The following is a 20,737-nucleotide window of genomic DNA, read 5'->3' on the forward strand; positions in this document are numbered from 1 at the left end:
GTGAGGAAGAGCAAAAATGAATATTATTGTAGTCGTCGGATAATTGAACCATTTAGTAACTGGAGAACCTACCTTAAATCCATTTAATATATTGTATAACATAGAGTGTATGGAAAAAACCAAATATACAGTTTGGGGTATATTCAATTTTTGAAAATAATATTAATATGTAGTCAACCTATGTTCTTTTGAATTATTTTTTGGGTAACCAAAGGTTATAGTTATACCATATGTACCATACTATAATATAGTTAAAGACACTTTTGTAGAAAACACTGTTATGTTCCAACGATGTGGCTTATAAAAGATATCCTAGCTTTATTCCCTTGAAATGGACATCAAAGTAATTTAATATGCTTACAGTATAGCAGTAATTAAGCATTGCATTTCAAAATACCTACACCACAAATAAATGTTTAAAAAAGGATTATCATTTTTTTTTTCACTTAGGACATACTCCTTGACATGTCTCTTGATTATGTTTATTTTAACTCCAATTGTGAGACATATTAGGAACTACTAGAAATGAGCTTTTACACTGACTAAGCAATCACTGCGCAACATCTCGCAACATATGTAAGATTCTGGTATACTGGCTGTCAGATTCAAAATAAAATCTAGCAGTTCATAAAAATAATCAATTTCAAAACTATTGAAATTATTATTTTAAATTGAATTTTAACATTCATTTGTTTTTTAATGAATACTACATTTAATATGTCAAAACAAACATTTGGGTAACTGCCAGTACACAGACAATACTCTCACCTCTTCCCTTTAAAAGGACACTAAAGTTAAAAAAGAAACAAATAAAAGAAACACTATATACTTCAGAGCCCAAAGGGTCCAGTTTTATTTACTTCCCATCACATCTGCTGCAGTGCCTGCTATATAAAACACCACTAAAGCAGAGGTACCTGGGGGTCGATCCGATAAAAATCGTCGCCCGCAAAAGCCGGCGACGCCAATATTTGCGCGGGTTTGGTATCACATATACGGCGTAACCTAGAAGTTACGCGCGTATATTTCTGCCGTCGCCCGTAGTTTTTTTGGCTATAGGCAGGTATACCAAACCCGCGCAGTTTGGTATCCAATATGCAGCGTAAGGACTTACGTTGCGAAAATGGAGAAAACTTACTCCATTTTCACCTCGCCACAAAAAGCAGCCGTAAGAAGCCTTACGCTGACTATTGGAGCCCCGTAACTTCCTAAACTGGCTGCTAAAATAAACCTAACACCTAACGCATGCGCAATGTCTACCTCCCTGTCAACCGCGATCTTCTAAAATAAACCTAACACCTAACGCATGCGCAATGTCTATCTCCCTGTCAACCGCGATCTGCTAAAATAAACCTAACACCTAACACATGCGCAATGTCTATCTACCTGTCAACCGCGATCCCCCCCCCCGAAATCCCTAATAAAGTTATTAACCCCTAAACCGCCGCTCCCGGACCTCGCCGCCATCTACATAAACTAACCCCCTACTGTGAGCCCCTAAAACTGCCGCCATCTACCTTATCTATCCCCTAATTAGAACCCCTTACACCGCTGTCATCTACCTTATCTATCCCCTAATCTGACCCCTTACACCGCCGCCACCTATATAAAAATTATTAACCCCTAATCTAATCCCCCTATACCGCCACCAGCTATATTAATATTATTAACCCCTAATGTAAGCCCCTTACACCGCCGCCATCTCTATTAAAATGATTAACCCCTAATTTAATCTACCTACCCCGCCGCCAGCTATATTATCTATATTAACCCTAAGTATATTATAGTTAATATAGGTATTACATTATATATATTAACTATATTAACCCCAATTATATTAGGGTTAATATAGTTAATATAGTTACTATAATATTTATATTAACTATATTAACTCTATCTAACCCTAACTAAATTTATATTAAATTAATCTAATTCATTTATAAACTAAAATATTCCTATTTAAATCTAAATACTTACCTATAAAATAAACCCTAAGATAGCTACAATATAATTAATAATTACATTGTAGCTATGTTAGGGTTAATATTTATTTTACAGGTAAATTGTTAATTTTTTTAACTAGGTATAATAGCTATTAAATAGTTATTAACTATTTAATATCTACCTAGTTAAAATAATTACCCAATTACCTGTAAAATAAATCCTAACCTAAGTTACAAATACACCTACACTATCAATAAATTTAATAAACTACAAACATCTATCTAAAAATACAATTAAATTAACTAAACTAAACTACAAAAAAAAAAAACACTAAATTACAAAAAATAAAAAAACGATTACAAGATTTTTAAGCTAATTACACCTATTCTAAGCCCCCTAATAAAATAATAAACCCCCAAAATAAAAAAAATTCCCTGCCCTATTCTAAATTAAACAAATTTCAAAGCTCTTTACCTTACCAGCCCTTAAAAGGGCCTTTTGTGGGGCATGCCCCAAAGAATTCAGCTCTTTTGCATACAAATACAATACCCCCCCCCCATTACAACCCACCACCCACATACCCCTATTCTAAAACCACCCAAACCCCCCTTAAAAAAGCCTAACACTACCCCCCTGAAGATCTCCCTACCTTGTCTTCACCACACCGGGCCGAACTCCTGATCCGATCCGGGCGATGTCTTCCTCCAAGCGGCAAAGAAGAATTCTTCCTCCGGCGATGTCTTCCTCCAAGCGGCAAAGAAGAATTCTTCCTCCGGCGACGTCTTCCTCCAAGCGGCAGCAAAGTCTTCATTCTTCCGGCGGCATCTTCAATCTTCTTTCTTCGCTCCGCCGCCGCGGAGCATCCATCCCGGCCGACTGCTGAACTACGAATGAGGTACCTTTAAATGACGTCATCCAAGATGGCATCCGCCGAATTCCGATTGGCTGATAGGATTCTATCAGCCAATCAGAATTAAGTTAGAAAAATCTGATTGGCTAATTGAATCAGCCAATCAGATTCAAGTTCAATCCGATTGGCTGATCCGAACAGCCAATCAGATTGAGCTCGCATTCTATTGGCTGATCGGAACAGCCAATAGAATGTGAGCTCAATCTGATTGGCTGATTGGATCAGCCAATCGGATTGAACTTGAATCTGATTGGCTGATTCAATCAGCCAATCAGATTTTTCTAACTTAATTCCGATTGGCTGATAGAATCCTATCAGCCAATCGGAATTCGGCGGACGCCATCTTGGATGACGTCATTTAAAGGTACCTCATTCGTAGTTCAGCAGTCGGCCGGGATGGATGCTCCGCGGCGGCGGAGCGAAGAAAGAAGATTGAAGATGCCGCCGGAAGAATGAAGACTTTGCTGCCGCTTGGAGGAAGACGTCGCCGGAGGCAGAATTCTTCTTTGCCGCTTGGAGGAAGACATTGCCGGAGGAAGAATTCTTCTTTGCCGCTTGGAGGAAGACATCGCCCGGATCGGATCAGGAGTTCGGCCCGGTGTGGTGAAGACAAGGTAGGGAGATCTTCAGGGGGGTAGTGTTAGGCTTTTTTAAGGGGGGTTTGGGTGGTTTTAGAATAGGGGTATGTGGGTGGTGGGTTGTAATGGGGGGGGTATTGTATTTGTATGCAAAAGAGCTGAATTCTTTGGGGCATGCCCCACAAAAGGCCCTTTTAAGGGCTGGTAAGGTAAAGAGCTTTGAAATTTGTTTAATTTAGAATAGGGCAGGGAATTTTTTTTATTTTGGGGGTTTATTATTTTATTAGGGGGCTTAGAATAGGTGTAATTAGCTTAAAAATCTTGTAATCGTTTTTTTATTTTTTGTAATTTAGTGTTTGTTTTTTTTTGTAGTTTAGTTTAGTTAATTTAATTGTATTTTTAGATAGATGTTTGTAGTTTATTAAATTTATTGATAGTGTAGGTGTATTTGTAACTTAGGTTAGGATTTATTTTACAGGTAATTGGGTAATTATTTTAACTAGGTAGATATTAAATAGTTAATAACTATTTAATAGCTATTATACCTAGTTAAAATAATTAACAATTTACCTGTAAAATAAATATTAACCCTAACATAGCTACAATGTAATTATTAATTATATTGTAGCTATCTTAGGGTTTATTTTATAGGTAAGTATTTAGATTTAAATAGGAATATTTTAGTTTATAAATGAATTAGATTAATTAAATATAAATTTAGTTAGGGTTAGATAGAGTTAATATAGTTAATATAAATACTATAGTAACTATATTAACTATATTAACCCTAATATAATTAGGGTTAATATAGTTAATATATATAATGTAATACCTATATTAACTATAATATACTTAGGGTTAATATAGATAATATAGCTGGCGGCGGGGTAGGTAGATTAAATTAGGGGTTAATCATTTTAATAGAGATGGCGGCGGTGTAAGGGGCTTACATTAGGGGTTAATAATTTTAATATAGATGGCGGCGGTGTTAGGGGCTCACTTTAGGGGGTTATAGATATAATATAGCTGGCGGCGGGGTACGGGAGCGGCGGTTTAGGGGTTAATAACTTTATTAGGTTGCGGCGGGGTACGGGAGCGGCGGTTTAGGGGTTAATAGCTTTTTTATTGTTAGGCTAGTGAGGGGGGATAGCGGATAGAGGGTTAGACGTGTCGGGCTATGTTGGGGAGGCGTGTTAGACAGTGCGGGTGTTTTAGACTTTAGTCAGGTTTTATAGGCGCCGGCAGTTTCTAACGTGCCGCAAGTCACTGGCGACGCCAGAAATTTGTACTTGCGCAGATTTCTGGACATCGCTGGTTTGTCAGACTTACGGCACGTTAGCATCTGACGGCGACTTATATGGGATAGCTCGAGTTGCCAGCTGAAACTGCGGGCGACGCTGGTTCCCTCGCTTGTGCCGCAAACTGCGATCTATATCGGATCACGCCCCTGGAGTAACATACATAGTAACATAGTAACATAGTAGATAAGGTTGAAAAAAGACTGAAGTCCATCGAGTTCAACCTATACAAATCTAAAATACTTACAAAAAGCTCCAGTTAAGCTTAAATAACCCCATTAAAATGTGACCCATTTAATACTAGCAATCATATCCATGAATTTTGTTTATATACAGAAATTTATCCAGACTATTTTTAAATGAATCTATGGTATTGGCATTCACTACCTCCTTTGGTAATGAGTTCCACAATTTTATTGCTCTTACAGTGAAAAAACGTTTCCGTTGCAGGAGATTAAATCTCCTTTCCTCCAACCTTAAATTATGACCTCTTGTCAGAAACAATTTTCTTGGAATAAAAAGAGCTTCTGCCATCTCTGTATATGGGCCTTGAATATATTTATATAAAGTAATCATGTCACCTCTCAAGCGCCTTTTTTCTAAAGAGAACAGACCCAGTTTGGCTAGCCTCTCCTCATAGGTTAATTTCTCCAATCCCCTTATTAGCTTTGTGGCCCTTCTCTGAACTTTTTCTAGTTCTGCAATATCTTTTTTAGCAATCGGTCCCCAGAACTGCACTCCAAACTCAAGGTGAGGTCTTACCAGGGCTTTATATAATGACAGAATTATGCTTTCCTCCCTTGAATCAATGCCTCTTTTAATACATGCTAGTATCTTATTAGCCTTTGAAGCCGCTGCCCTGCATTGTGCACTCATCTTTAGCTTGTTATCTATTACTACTCCCAAATCCCTTTCCTCCTGTGTTTGGCTAAGTCTTGTCCCATTTAAAAAATATGTAGCCTGCTTATTTTTACTTCCAAAATGTAGAACCTTACATTTTTCCGTATTAAATCTCATTTTCCATTCACTTGCCCATAGTTCTAATTTTAGCAAATCCCTTTGTAAAAAGAGTTCGTCCTGCTCTGACCTAATGACCTTACTTAACTTAGTATCATCTGCAAAAATAGAGATGTCGCTATTTAATCCTTGCTCCAAGTCATTTATAAAAATATTAAAAAGAACAGGGCCCAGTACTGATCCCTGGGGGACGCCACTGATTACCTTTGTCCAATCTGAGTATGATCCATTTACTACTACTCGTTGCTCCCTATCTTTTATCCAGTTATTTATCCATGAGCTAACATTTTCAGCTATTCCCAGTCCCTTAATTTTGTGCATTAATCTTTCATGTGGCACTGTATCAAATGCCTTTGCAAAATCTAAGTATATCACATCAACTGATTCCCCTTTATCTATATTTTTACTTACTTCCTCGTAGAATCTAATTAGATTAGTTTGACATGATCTATTTCTCCTAAAGCCATGCTGATTAGAACTCATAATCTTGTTTACACAAATATGCTCATCAATATAATCCCTTATAATCCCTTCAAATATCTTCCCCACTATTGATGTCAGACTAACTGGTCTATAGCTTCCTGGATCATCCCTGCTTCCCTTTTTGAAGAGTGGCACCACATCAGCTTTACGCCAATCCTGGGGTACCATGCCTGAGGATAATGAGTCTTGAAAAATTAAGAGTAAAGGTTTGTCTATAACAGTGCTAAGTTCACTTAACACCCTTGGGTGTATTCCATCTGGGCCTGGAGTTTTATTTACCTTAATATTTTTTAGTTTTTTCCTGATATCCTCTAAACAAAACCCAGTTAGTGGTATGGACTGGCATGTTCTATTCTGTTCCAAGTATCATTCAATGGTTCCTCTCTTGTGTATACTGAAGAAAAAAACTGGTGTGCTTATCTTTGTATCAAATCCCCCAAGTACAATAATATCAGTGGTAATATGTACTTATTATACACTGGCTGTATATCATTTTAAAAATGGTGGCTAGCTGGTATCAAAACAATGACTCAGGTGAGTGCTTAAGCAAAGAGATATGAAGCAAAATTCCCATTCCGGGACCCTTGAATAGTTCTAGACAAGTAAGAAATTGTAGAAGATTAGTTAGACATTAAAGGGCCAGTCAATGTTGTTCTTAATGTTACATAATTCTGCACTGTATTAACCTAGCAATACCTGTAAATAAAGGCAGATTATATTTTAACCCCCCAAACATTTGTGCGCTGCTTTACTTAATGTGGGAGCACACTACATGTAATCCAACTGTGCGATCGGGCATGCTGGGATTAGATAGTGCACCCGCGACACGCTTTTGAAAAAAACTAAGGAGCTAAAGAGGACAGCGAGGAAGGGAAGGTAAGCAAAGATTTTGAGGGTTTAAAACTATAATATGTCTCATTTTTTTACAGGTATCGCTAGGTTAATGTCACATAATTCTGCACATAGTGTAGAATTATGTAACATTAATAAAACATTGACTGGCCCTGTAACCTTTTTTATATATATATTTACAGAAGAAAAATGTATCTAATGTTTTTCTACAGAAAACCAACATTAATGTTTATGGACACTTTTTTTAAGATAAATCTGATGTTTTTTTGTTTTTTTTAAATTGTGATCAATTAGATTTTAAAAGCAAATATATCTTATTATGTTGCTTTAAAGGGATAGTAAAGTAAAAAAATAAAATTTCATGATTCAGATAGAGCATGCAGATTTAAGTGACTTTTCAATTTAATTAAATCATCAATTTTGCTTCGTTTTCTTAGTATCTATTGTTAAAAAGCATACCTACGTAGGTTCAGGAGTAGCAATGCATTGCTTTGAGCTTGTCATTGGTTCAATAGATATGTTTAGCTAGCTCACAGTAGTGCACTGTTGCTCTTCAGCCCACTCTTCAACAAAGGATGCTAAGGGGACCAAGCAAATTTATTAATGGGAGAAAATTGTAAAGTTGTTTAAAATTACATGCTCTATCTAAACCTTTACAGTTTAATTTTGAGTTGGCTTTCAAGTTAAAGAGATACTATATTTAAATGGATACTGAACCCAAATTTTTTCTTTCATGATTCAGATAGAGCAGCAATTTTAAGCAACTTTATAATTTACTTCTATTATCATTTTTTCTTTGTTCTCTTGCTATCTTTATTTGAAAAAGAAAGTCCAGGACCCTGGACAGCACTTGTTTATTGGTGGATGAATTTATCCACCAATCAGCAAGAACAAGCCAGGTTGTGGGCCGGCATCTAAACTTACATTCTTGCTTTTCAAATAAAGATACCAAGAGAATGGAGAACATTTGCTAATAGGAGTAAATTAGAAAGTTGCTTAAAATTGCATGCTCTATCTGAATCACAAAAGAAAAAAAATTGGCTTCAGTGTCCCTTTAAGTCCTTCCATAACTGTTTAGAAGTGTGCAGTAAATAAAATATTAAACATCCAACTTGGCTTCTATAAGTACAAATATATTGATAAAAAATATTTAGTGTAGTTTAGCTTTGAAGCTTTGCCAAAATTTTAATGACTTTGTCTCTTTAATACTTAATTAGATTTGTCTTTGCAATATGCATTTATACCATCTAGAATTTAAAATTAAATAGCTACACTGGAGCCCAAGAGACAGACAATATCTTTGAAATTAATACATCTGCCGCTAATGATAATCCCATGATGTGTGACATTTTAGCAATTTTCCTAAGCAGGATGAGTCAATTAGAGAATAAAACAAATCTTTGCTTGACACCCTTAGGAAATATGGTAATAATGTTAACAACTCATCCGTGAATTAAATATTTCCCTGCTTGTGATTTGTTCATGGGACTTTTTTTTCCCGCAAAATGCAGTTAAGAAATGTAGAATATTTTAGCTTAACGTATTTTTCTGACTCGGTTATTCCCATGTCAATATAAAATCAGAGAGCTATTACACATCAACCCAATCTTCTTTATGATGGATTCTTGGGGAAATATCCTTTTAAAAACTTTACATCTGAAAGCAATTGAAAAAAAATATGATAATGGTCTTGTGTTGTGTGTACTCTTGTCCAACATGCAAAGTTGCATGAAATTTTTTTTTACAATTGGGGATCGAGCCTGATTGATTTATCATGTATGTTTTTAATGCAGTTGATGCGTACAGTGATGTAAGATCCCTCCAACCGGCATCTTTAATTATGCAACAGATGTAAGAAATTTGCTATCCAAGTTTAGCTAAAATAATATATTACTGTGTTTTGCAATACAAACAAAACAGGGAATAGTCATTCTGTATACCAATACTTCTGCTGATTTATTGTATTCAATTCCTCGGCTTTAGACTCACTTATTGTATATAATTTAAAGGGGCATTAAACGTAAAATAAATCACCCAATTTTTACACTAAGAATATAAAACATTGTAAGAACATTTACATTTAATTCTGCCTGATCTTTTTATTTAGCTCTGCAAATTATGTTTTTGTTTTTTCACTCCCCCACTGGAGATGGCGGAATGCATCTTATAGTATGCTGCAGCTAGCTTGACTTAGTCACATGCAAGCCAGCGATTGATTGGTTAAACACAAAAGCTCATTTACATCTTGCTTCTGATTGGTCATAACACAGGTAAACTTAGTCACAAAACTTTTAAAGGGGCATATCCTTGGAATGATTTGAAATAGCAAAACCCTAGAAATTTTGCTAACGAAATAGCAGTTTAAAATGTTTCTTTTATATGTATATATTTTGCAATGCAGTGCTTATCACTGATACTATGTATTCATAAACATTTGTCTATTATCACTGTCACTGTATGCATTAAAACCTTGTAGCTGCAATTGTTTGATGACCAGGCACTTGCCTAATTTAGAGGAGCAAAGCTGTATGTGTTACATAAGTAGAAAATGTTTGTCCCCGTCATTTTGTTAGCAAAGCATATATTTATTTGCAGTATGTTTTCACCTCTGCTTTAGGGACACATATGTATCCAAGATCTGACGTCTGAACTCAATGTACACTTTAAATTCTAAGAAATAGAATGCATCATATTATATTGTGAGATATCTTCCATCGTCTAACAAAAATAGATAGATAGATAGATAGATAGATGATAGATAGATTTTGTAATCATAGATTTGGGGGTCAATTTATCAAGCTCCATACAGAGCTTGATGCCCCGTGTTTCTGGCAAGCCTTCAGGCTCGTCGGAAACAGAAGTTATAAAGACCGCTGCTCCATAATCTTTCCGCTTGCTCTGAGGCAGCGGAAAGACATCAACCCGATTAAATATGATCGCATTGATTGACACCCCCTGCTAGCGGCCGATTGGCCGCAAATCTGCAGGAGGGCGGTATTGCACCAGCAGTTCACAAGAACTGCTAGTGCAATGATAAATGCTGAAAGCGTATTTATCGATGTGCAGTGGACATGATACGCTACATTGTATCATGTCCGTCCGCACATTAATAAATTGACCCCTTAGATAATTAAAGAAAAAGAAACAATATCTCAGGGTTCTTGAGTTTATTGAGATGCAATAGAGTCACTAATAGAGTTACTAAAGCGCAAAGTTGAATAACATGGAATTTACATGAAGACAATGTGATCCAATAACACAGTTTAGCATTTTTCAGCACTCTAGATTAGACAAAAAAACTACTAATTCCAAATAGGTCCTCAGCAAAAGTTAGTCTATTAAAGCTTATGGCATGGCATGAGAGATGAATATGTTTTTTTTTATGGTTGTTTGAATGTTTAGGGTCCCAAGAGTCATTATGAGAGATGACAACCTCGTGGCAGACATAACATAAGAATGGCATTTAAATGGACAAAATGTACTTTTCATGGGGTAGGTTAGTGGCTAGGAGAAGGATCCAAGGGTGCAGTAATTTTACAAATGGGACAATTACAAGTTTAATTGGGTAAGAGGATTGGGGTAATAGACTGAAGATTATAAATGGGGTTAATTGCACTGGGGAACACAGAGGTAAAAGCTTTATTGTGGTTAGCAGAAGAAAGGGTTAATGCAGTGAGTGTGTGTTGGTGTGTTTTTTTGCATTTGGGGTTTATATGCTGATGTGGATATTGTTTTGGTTTAAGAAACTACAGTGGATAATGGCTGTATTAAAAGGCTGGGGTGGACAATGATTGAGTTTATAACCAGGGTTCTATAACTGTTGGGTTAATAACCTTCGATGGGTGATATTCTGGTTAAAAAAAAGCTGCAGCTGAAAACTGTTAAGTTAATAAGTTGAGGTGGATGACCGTTGAGTTAATAAAGGGCTATGAGTGTATTGGTAATTACTGCTCCCACTTGCATGCTAACTTTGCTCGACTTCTGCTCTTTGCGTGCATCGGGTAGCACATATATTACATCTTTTCCACTTGCGTGCTAACACGCAGCAACACAGCAGAAGTTACAATATTGTGATCACATTAACATACTCTCCCATTAACTTAAATGAAGAGAATAAAAGTGGAAAAAAAACACCCATACTCATGCACTAACCCAAATCGCTATAAGCTCCCAACTCTAATAACCCCTTAACAGCTGCAAAGTCCAACACAAAGCCCCCACTACACTATTAAACCCAAACCACCGCATAGCCCTCTGCAAAATACCCACTACACTATTAACCCTAAACCGCCACACAGCTCACTGCAAAGTACAGGCTACACTCTTAACCCTCAAACCGCCATAAACCCCATTACAAAGTAATCAATTACACAATTAACCCCTAAACAACCACAAACCCCATTGCAAAGTATCCCACTAACATCTAACACTAATACCCCCTGTTACCCCAAAACAGCGTAACTTTACATATAAAAAACCCTAACCTTAACGTTAAAAAAAACAACTAACCTTACCTTAAAACTAACAAACTAAACACCTAACACTGCTTAAAAAAAAACCTTACTAAAAATATAATACTACTAAAAAAAACATTACTTAAAAACAACCTACCATTACATAAAAATAAAAATTACCATTACAAAAACAAAAAATATAAAATGCACATATTTATTTTTTAGTAATGTTAGGTTGTTTTTTTTAGCAATATTTGTTTTTTTTTGTACTGTTGTATTTTTTAGTAATGTTGCGGCTAGATTACAAGTTGTGCGTTAAGGTAAAAAAGCAGCGTTAAGAGTTCCTAACGCTGCTTTTTTACGCCCGCTGCTATTATGAGTCTTGAAGGTTTAGGGTCCCGCACACTTCTTTGGCCTTACCGCAAAATGACTTACATAAACTTTGTAAAGTCTTTTTTCTATGGAACTTCCATAGCGCTGATATTACGAGTCTGTCCTGGCAGGCCAAAAAGTGAGCGGTACACCCTACCCCGTCAAGAGTCCTAACGCATTTAAAAGTCAGTAGTTAAGAGTTTTATGGTACAACACCATAACATAAAACTCATAACTAAAGTGCTAAAAAGTACACTAACACCCATAAACTACCTGTTAACCACTAAACCGAGGCCCTCCCGCATCGCATACACTATAATAAAATTATTAACCCCTAATCTGACGCTCCGGACACCGCCGCCACCTACATTATACCTATGAACCCCTAATCTGCTGCCCCCAACATCGCCGACACCTACATTATATTTATTAACCCATAATCTGCCGCCCCCAATGTCGCCGCAACCTACCTACACTTATTAACCCCTAATCTGCCGCCCCCAACATCGCCGACACCATAATAAACATATTAACCCCTAAACCGCCGCACTCCCGCCTCACAAACATTAGTTAAATATTATTAACCCCTAATCTGCCGCCCCCAATGTCGCTGCCACTATACTAAATGTATAAACCCCTAAACCTAAGTCTAACCCTAACCCTAACACCCCCTAACTTAAATATAATTTAAATAAATCTAAATAAAATTCCTATCATTAACTACATTATTCCTATTTAAAACTACTTACTTACCTATAAAATAAACGCTTAGTTAGCTACAATATAACTAATAGTTACATTGTAGCTAGCTTAGGGTTTATTTTTATTTTACAGGCAAGTTTGAATTTATTTTAACTAGGTACAATAGTTATTAACTATTTAATAACTACCTAGCTAAAATAAATACAAAAGTACCTATAAAATAAAACCTAACCTAAGTTACAATAACACCTAACACTACACTATAATTAAATAAATTTACTAAATTAAATACAATTAAATAAATTAAATTAGCTAAAGTACAAACAAAAAACAAACACTAAATTACAGAAAATAATAAACAAATTACAAGATATTTAAACTAATTACACCTAATCTAATAGCCCTATCAAAATAAAAAAAGCCCCCTCCCAAAATAAAAAAACCCCTACAAACAACCCCCCAACAGTAAAACCCACCACCCACACAACCAACCCCCCAAATAAAAGCCTAACTAAAAAAACCTAAGCTCCCCATTGCCCTGAAAAGGGCATTTGGATGGGCATTGCCCTTAAAATGGCAGTTAGCTCTTTTGCGGCCCAAAGTCCCTAACCTAAAAATAAAACCCACCCAATACACCCTTAAAAAAACACTAACCCCTTGAAGATCGACTTACTATTCTGAAGATCCAACATCCATCCTCAAGGAAGCGGCAGAAGTCTTCATCCAGATGGCATCTTCTATCTTCATCAATCCAACGCAGAGTGGGTCGATCTTCAAGACATCCGACGCGGAGCATCCTCTTCTTCTGACGGACTAACGACAAATGAAGGTACCTTTAAGTGACGTCATCCAAGATGGCGTTCCTTAGATTCCGATTGGCTGATAGAATTCTATCAGCCAATCGGAATTAAGGTAGAAAAAATCCTATTGGCTGATGCAATCAGCGAATAGGATTGAATTTCAATCTTATTGGCTGATCCAATCAGCCAATAGGATTGAGCTCGCATTTTATTGGCTGATTGGAACAGACTTCTCCCGGTTTCATTGAGGACTTCGACACGGTTGGATGAAGACTTCTGCCGCTTCCTTGAGGATGGATGTCGGATCTTCAGAACAGTAAGTCGATCTTCAGGGGGTTAGTGTTAAGTTTTTTTAATGGTGTATTGGGTGGGTTTTATTTTTAGGTTAGGGACTTTGGGCCGCAAAAGAGCTAACTGCCCTTTTAAGAGCAATGCCAATCCAAATTCCCTTTTCAGGGCAATGGGGAGCTTAGGTTTTTTAAGTTAGGCTTTTATTTTGGGGGTTGGTTGTGTGGGTGGTGGGTTTTACTGTTGGGGGGGTTGTTTGTATTTTTTTTTACAGGTAAAAGACCTGATTACTTTGGGGCAATGCCCTGCAAAAGGCCCTTTTAAGGGCTATTGGTAGTTTAGTTTAGGCTAGGGTTTTTTTTATTTTGGGGGGGCTTTTTTTTATTTAGATAGGGCTATTAGATTAGGTGTAATTAGTTTAAATATTGTGTAATTTGTTTATTATTTTCTGTAATTTAGTGTTTGCTTTTTATTGTACTTTAGCTAATTTAATTTATTTAATTGTATATAATTTAGTAAATTTATTTAGTTATAGTGTAGTGTTAGGTGTTATTGTAACTTAGGTTAGGTTTTAGTTTACAGGTACTTTTGTATTTATTTAAGCTATTTAATAACTATTCTACCTAGTTAAAATAAATACAAACTTAACTGTAAAATAAAAATAAACCCTAAGCTAGATACACTGTATTAGTTATATTGTAGCTAGCTTAGGGTCTATTTTACAGGTAAGTATTTAGTTTTAAATAGGAATAATGTAGTTAATGATAGGAATTTTATTTAGACTTATTTAAATTATATTTAAGTTAGGGGGTGTTAGGGTTAGGGTTAGACTTAGGTTTAGGGGTTAATATGTTTATTATAGTGGCGGCGACGTTGGGGGTGGCAGATTAGGGGTCAATAAGTGTAGGTAGGTGGTGGTGACATTGGGGGTGGGAGATTAGGGGTTAATAAATATAATGTAGGTGGCGGCGATGTTGGGGGCAGCAGATTAGGGGTTCATATGTATAATGTAGATGGCGGCGGTGTCCGGAGCGGCAGATTAGGGGTTAATAAATATAATGCAGGTGGTGACGATGTTGGGGGCGGCAGATTAAGGTTAATAAGTGTAAGATTAGGGGTGTTTAGACTCGGGGTTCATGTTAGGGTGTTAGGTGTAAACATACATTTTATTTCCCCATAGGAATCAATGGGGCTGCGTTACTGAGTTTTACGCTGCTTTTTTGCAGGTGTTAGACTTTTTCTCAGCCGGCTCTCCCCGTTGATTCCTATGGGGAAATCGTGCACGAGCATGTACGACCAGCTCACTGCTGACTTAAGCAGCGCTGGTATTGGAGTGCAGTAATGAGCAAAATTTTGCTTAGCACTCACTTATTGCCTTTTAACGCCGGGTTTGTAAAAACCTGTAATACCAGCGCTGTAGGAAAGTGAGCGGTGAGCAAAAACTGCTCGTTAGCACCGCATAGCCTCTAACACAAAACTCGTAATCTAGCCGTTAGTTTTTTATTTTAAGCAAATTTCTTTTTTAAGCAATGTTAGGTTTCTTAGTTTTAAGGTAAGGTTAGGGTTTTTTTTATTTTTAAAAGTAAAATTAGGTTGTTTTTTTTTTTACTGGTAAGGTTAGTCCGTTTTGGAGTAATTTAGGGAGGTGTTAGGTTAGGGGTTTAGATGTTAGTGGATAACTTTGCGATGGGGGTGTGGTGGTTTAGGGTTTAATAGTGTAGTGGTTTACTTTGCAATGGGGTGTGAGGTGGTTTAGGGGTTAATAGTGTAGGTGGTTACTTTGTGATGGGGGGTGTGGCAGTTTAGGGGTTGAAGGGACAGTCTAGTCCAAAATAAACTTTCATGATTCAGATAGAGAATGTGTGGTGCTTTAGGGGTCAATGGTGTAGTGGATAACTAATTTGCAATGGGGGTGTGGCAGTTTAGAGGTTAATAGTGCAGTGTGTTACTTTGCTTTGGGGGGTGGCGGTTTAGGGGTTAATGTTGTAGTGGGTTACTTTGTGATGGGGGTGTGTGGTGGTTTAGAGTTTAATAATGTAGTGGGTTACTTTAAGATGGGGTGTGGCAGTTTAGGGGTTAATAGAATAGTTTAGTGAAACTGTTTCCTCCAACCAAACTCTTGACCTTTCAGGTGGTGTACAAAGTTTTAGAGGTAAATGCGATTGCTTTCGAGTGATCACATTTATTTTCAACTTGTAATACGAACGGACATTGCTGCTGAACACTGCCCATAGATGAGGATCATAAATGACCGTGATTTTGTGCAAATGAAATTGCAGTAATTTAAACAGTGCACCACTTGTAATGTGGATCTGAGAGTAATGTTTACACTCCTCGTGCTAACAATAGGGGCTCCACTAGTAGTCTGGCCTAAAATGGGGTGGTTTAAGGTTTAATAACATGGGGCATATAACTATTGGGTCAATAACCTGGGGAAGATAACTGTTGGGTTAACGTGGTAGATCACAGTTGGGTTAATAAACTGGACAAGACAACAGTTGGGTTAATAAACTGGGCTTAATATATAACAGTTGGGGCTACTTCAGTATCTCTGGGTGGTGCTAAAGGTAAGTGGCTATCACAGATGACTAAAGATCTATTCATTTTGGCTTGTTTTATTGTGGATCTTTTGACATTTGGGAAAACACCAAAACTTATATTAAAAGGATTTTAAGTAACATTTTTCTATGCATTAAAAATATTTTCAACATGTGTAAGTATTGCTTTTTTCATATGAAGGATAGACAGTTTTTGAGTAAAATTCCCTTTTAACCATTCTTGTACAAGGCAGCACATTTCATTATGATCTATGGTACTGGGAGCATTAAAATGCTTAGTAAGACATTTGGAAAGTTTCAAACATGTGTATACCAGCTGGCCTAGATTTGTGGTTCATTTATCACATTCTGACCCATATTTCAGTCCCACTAAAGGGAAATCTTGCAAACTTTCATATTGAAAACAAAAGCAATTTACAAAATTGGGAGATATGTTTACTGGCAAATATTGCATCTTTACCTTTAATGTGTATATACCACTTAAAGGATAATTCTAAAAATTTTTTATTTAATCCATCTGAAAGATGATACTTTAAAATATATGACTTTGTTTTATTGTTTTGCGTAAAAAAAAAATACAATCACACAGTGGGCTCCATTTTTTACAAGGCAAGAGGACAAGCTTCTTAACTTAAGTGGTTGTCCGCTCACCCTTGCGGCACACGTTCAGCGGACGAACAGGATCTGCTTCCCATATGTATCATTACATGCTCCAGTGAGTGTGTAAAGTCCACCCCTTTCTTCTCTCTCGCGACCAATCCCGTGAGAGAAGGGACTGTTAATCACCCCAAGCGGGCAAGCTCTCGCGATTTTTCTTTGCCACCTCAGAGGTAACAAAGAGTGTAAGAAGCAGCGATATAATGACCTCTGCTTCTTACATTGCGGGAGCAAGGCTCACATGTGCAAACCTGCCCACAAGGGCTCCGTAGAAGCTTACGCTGCTTGTACATGGAGCCTAGTGTGGTTTGAGTTGTCCTTAGTAGCCAGTGAGCAGTAATACTACAGTATTGCAAACATGCACTTCCTCCTAGTTTCAATTTTTGGTGCTGGATTTATTTGATAAAAAGTGTAACATACAAATATCTGTTTCTCAAAATAGAGAAGAATAGAGGAGGGGGGCTGTAAAACAGGAATTAAGGCATTTGATGACATCATACAACTGGGACTAATAATTAAAGGGACACTAAACCCAACATTTTTCTTTCATGATTCAGAAAGAGAATGCAAATTTAAACAATACAATTTACTTCTATTATTTATTTTGCTTCATTTTTTAGATATCCTTAGTTGAAGAAAAAGCAATGCACATGGGTGAGCCAATCACACAAGGCTTCTAAGTGCAGCAACTAATCAGCAGCTACTGAGCCTATCTAGATATGCTTTTCGGCAAAGAATATCAAGAGAATAAAACACATTAGATAATAGAAGTAAATTAGAAAGTTGTTTAAAATTGCATGCTCTTTCTATATCATGAAAGAAAAAAAATGGGTTTCATGTCCCTTTAAGCTGATGCAGCACGGACACTGAGACATTCATTACAGCACAATACCAGATTGATCAGATCGCTCCAGTGGGAGTTCACAAGACATGTGAATTCGTAGCGAAAAAAACGTATGTTTGGTCAGGATTAAAGCAGCTTCCCCAGTGCACTATAGGTAAGTATAAAACTACAGGTGACACTTTTTCACCAGCAGTTAATGAAAAGAAATCTAAATGTTACCAAATATTCAGTATTCAATTTAAATTTAACAAATACCGAATAGTGCAGCAAATAAATATTCTGAAAATTAATTTTTCAGAATATTCTTTACAAATTATTTATCCAAAACGAATTATTCGCTGCTGCACAGTTTAGTGTTTACTATGTGAACTGACCCTGCATTGAAATCTACAGCCAGCTATCAATCATGTAATGGATGCTGATTGATGAAATGGAGTTTGTACGCTTTTGTTTGATCACAGCATGGAGGATCTAAGTTGGAACTTGTGTTTGCTAACTAGTGCTCTTGCTTTAAATTGCTTGGGGAATAGTCCACATTGCCTTTTATTCACTAATTGCTGCATATGTTTATGCGTGAACTTCAAATGAGTAGATTTTGTTCTAGCAAATTTCAAAGTTATGTCTATTTCCACTCCTCTTGTATCATGTGACAGCCATCAACCAATAACAAATGCATATTCTGTGAATTCTTGCCCATGCTCAGTAGGAGCTGGTGACTCAAAAAGTGTAAATATAAAAAGACTGTGCACATTTTGTTAATGGAAGCCAATTGGAAAGTTGTTTGAAATTGAATGCTCTGTCTGAATAATGAAAGCTTAATTTTGACTTGACTGTCCCTTTAAAGGACATCTAAATCACATCTATAGGAGAAACATAGATACCGATTTGGTTACTATTGATGACTGATTTGGTTACTATTGATGACTGATTTGGTTACTATTGGTGACTGAGATTTTCTCTGTACAGGGTCACACTCTGGTAGTGATGTTGTTTCTCCTTGTATCTTGTCTTAAAATCTTAATTTTAGTCAGCTAGTTAGGCTTGTATGATGTCTCTATATAAGGTTTGTTGGACATTTGTCAACATCTGTGTGAGATATTTATAATAGACATGTGCAATTCGGTTTTGTTCGATTCGGAAATTCGGAAAATTCAGCAAATTCGGAGATTCGGATCGAACCGAATTTCTGAATTAAAATACTGCAGAATCTACCGAATAAATCCGAATTAGTTCGGATTTATTCGGTAGATTTGGATGGCCATGGATTACACTAGTATTGTACAGTATATTAGGTTATATCACTCTGCTATGGGTTACACCTAATATACAGTACATAATACTAGTCTAATCCCACCAAACACTTAACGAAATTCCGAATTTCCGAACCGAATCAAACTGAATACAGACGAATTTATTCAAATCCGATTGAATCCGAAACAAATCAGAAACGAATTTATTAGAATCTGAATGAATCCGAAACAAATCCGAACCGAATTGATTCAAATTTTTCCGAATTCGAATTGCTCCAAACCAAACCGAATTTTTTCGCCATGCACATGTCTAATTTATAATAAACTATTATCAGATAAATAACTTGAGTACTTTGTGCTGAATTCCCTCTCTTTATTAACAAGGCTTATGGTTCCCCCTTTTCTAGTCTTCTCTATTTTAAAAAAATATTTAATTAAGTGTCTGCACATTTAATTCGGTACTGGTGGACTTAATGTAAACTATTTAAAATATACAATTATCTGTTTTTTTTTCTTTTGTTTAACACAAATATCTGTGCATGTAACTAAAGATATTTGTATGTTGCATGCAGATTTTCTCAAATAAATACAGTGCGTAAAATAGCGAAATGCTGAAGATTGCTGCCACTTTTAGGTTTTGTTTCACAAATAAAAAATGATACATATCCCTAGTTTTCAATAAAAAAAAAAAATCCCAAGGAAAATAAACAAATAATATATTTTCTAAAGGGATGGGAAAGTCAAATTTAAATGTTCATGATTCAGACTAAGCAAACAATTTACAATTTATGTTCCTATTTATCAAATGTACTTCATACTCTTGGTATCCTTAGTGGAAAAGCATATCTAGGTAGGCTCATTAACAGCAATGCACTACTGGAAACTAGCTGGTAAAAGGTGGCTACACACATATACCTCTTGTGATTGGCTCACCAAATGTTTACAGGGGGAAAAAAACATTACTTAATGGAACACAACTCCAAATATTGTTCCCCATAAAGGCCTAGATTACAAGGGGATCACTATTGATAATACTCCACTTGTAATCTAGCCCAAATGTTTAATTACATGCATAATAAAAAAGTTTCCTGCTTTTCCTGTAATTAAGTTCTGAAAATTGAAATGTTTCTACTCCTCCCAGAGAGACTGAAGAGCATTCTGTAGAATGCAGGACCCTGAAACTCTCATATGCTACACAATGATTGGCTGATACATGCAGGAGCTTGTCCCTAATTGGTCAGAGCAAATAAAAGTGAGATAAAACATTTTTGTATGCAGATCTTTTGCAATGCATTGATTAATTTATAGTACACAAAAAACACATTTACTTTAATGTCCCTTTAAGGCACATTCCAGCCAAAATTGGAATTCACATGAATGCAATCAGTTTTGAATAGAAGCATTTTTGTAATATACATATATTAGCAAAAATGCTTCTCATAAAAGCTATAACTGTTTCAAAAGTGTATTTTAGAATACACCGTGTGCCAGCACTTAAAGGGGCAGTCGTCACCAGAATTTTTTTGTTTAACCCTTTGAGTGCTAATGACGGCTCTGAGCCGTCACAGAGTTTCCCAATCTGGTGCTAATAACGGCTCAGAGCCATCACTAGCACTCTCCCACCTTGAGGGAGATCTGGGGGCTCCCACCCACTACTACCCCGGCGATTGTGTCTGTACAGTGTAAGTCTTGGGGGTCTGAAAAAATAAAAAAAAAGTTAAAAAAATGCT

At 36.4% G+C, this 20,737-nt stretch overlaps 1 protein-coding gene across 1 annotated transcript in view; it reads right to left on the reverse strand.

Moving 5' to 3' along the window:
• The window catches only part of CACNA2D3 (calcium voltage-gated channel auxiliary subunit alpha2delta 3), a 1,718,630-nt gene that overhangs the window by 461,975 nt on the left and 1,235,918 nt on the right, over positions 1-20,737 (reverse strand).

This window comes from Bombina bombina, chromosome 7 (genome assembly GCF_027579735.1).
Source record: "Bombina bombina isolate aBomBom1 chromosome 7, aBomBom1.pri, whole genome shotgun sequence".
Classification (NCBI taxonomy): Eukaryota; Metazoa; Chordata; class Amphibia; order Anura; family Bombinatoridae; genus Bombina; species Bombina bombina.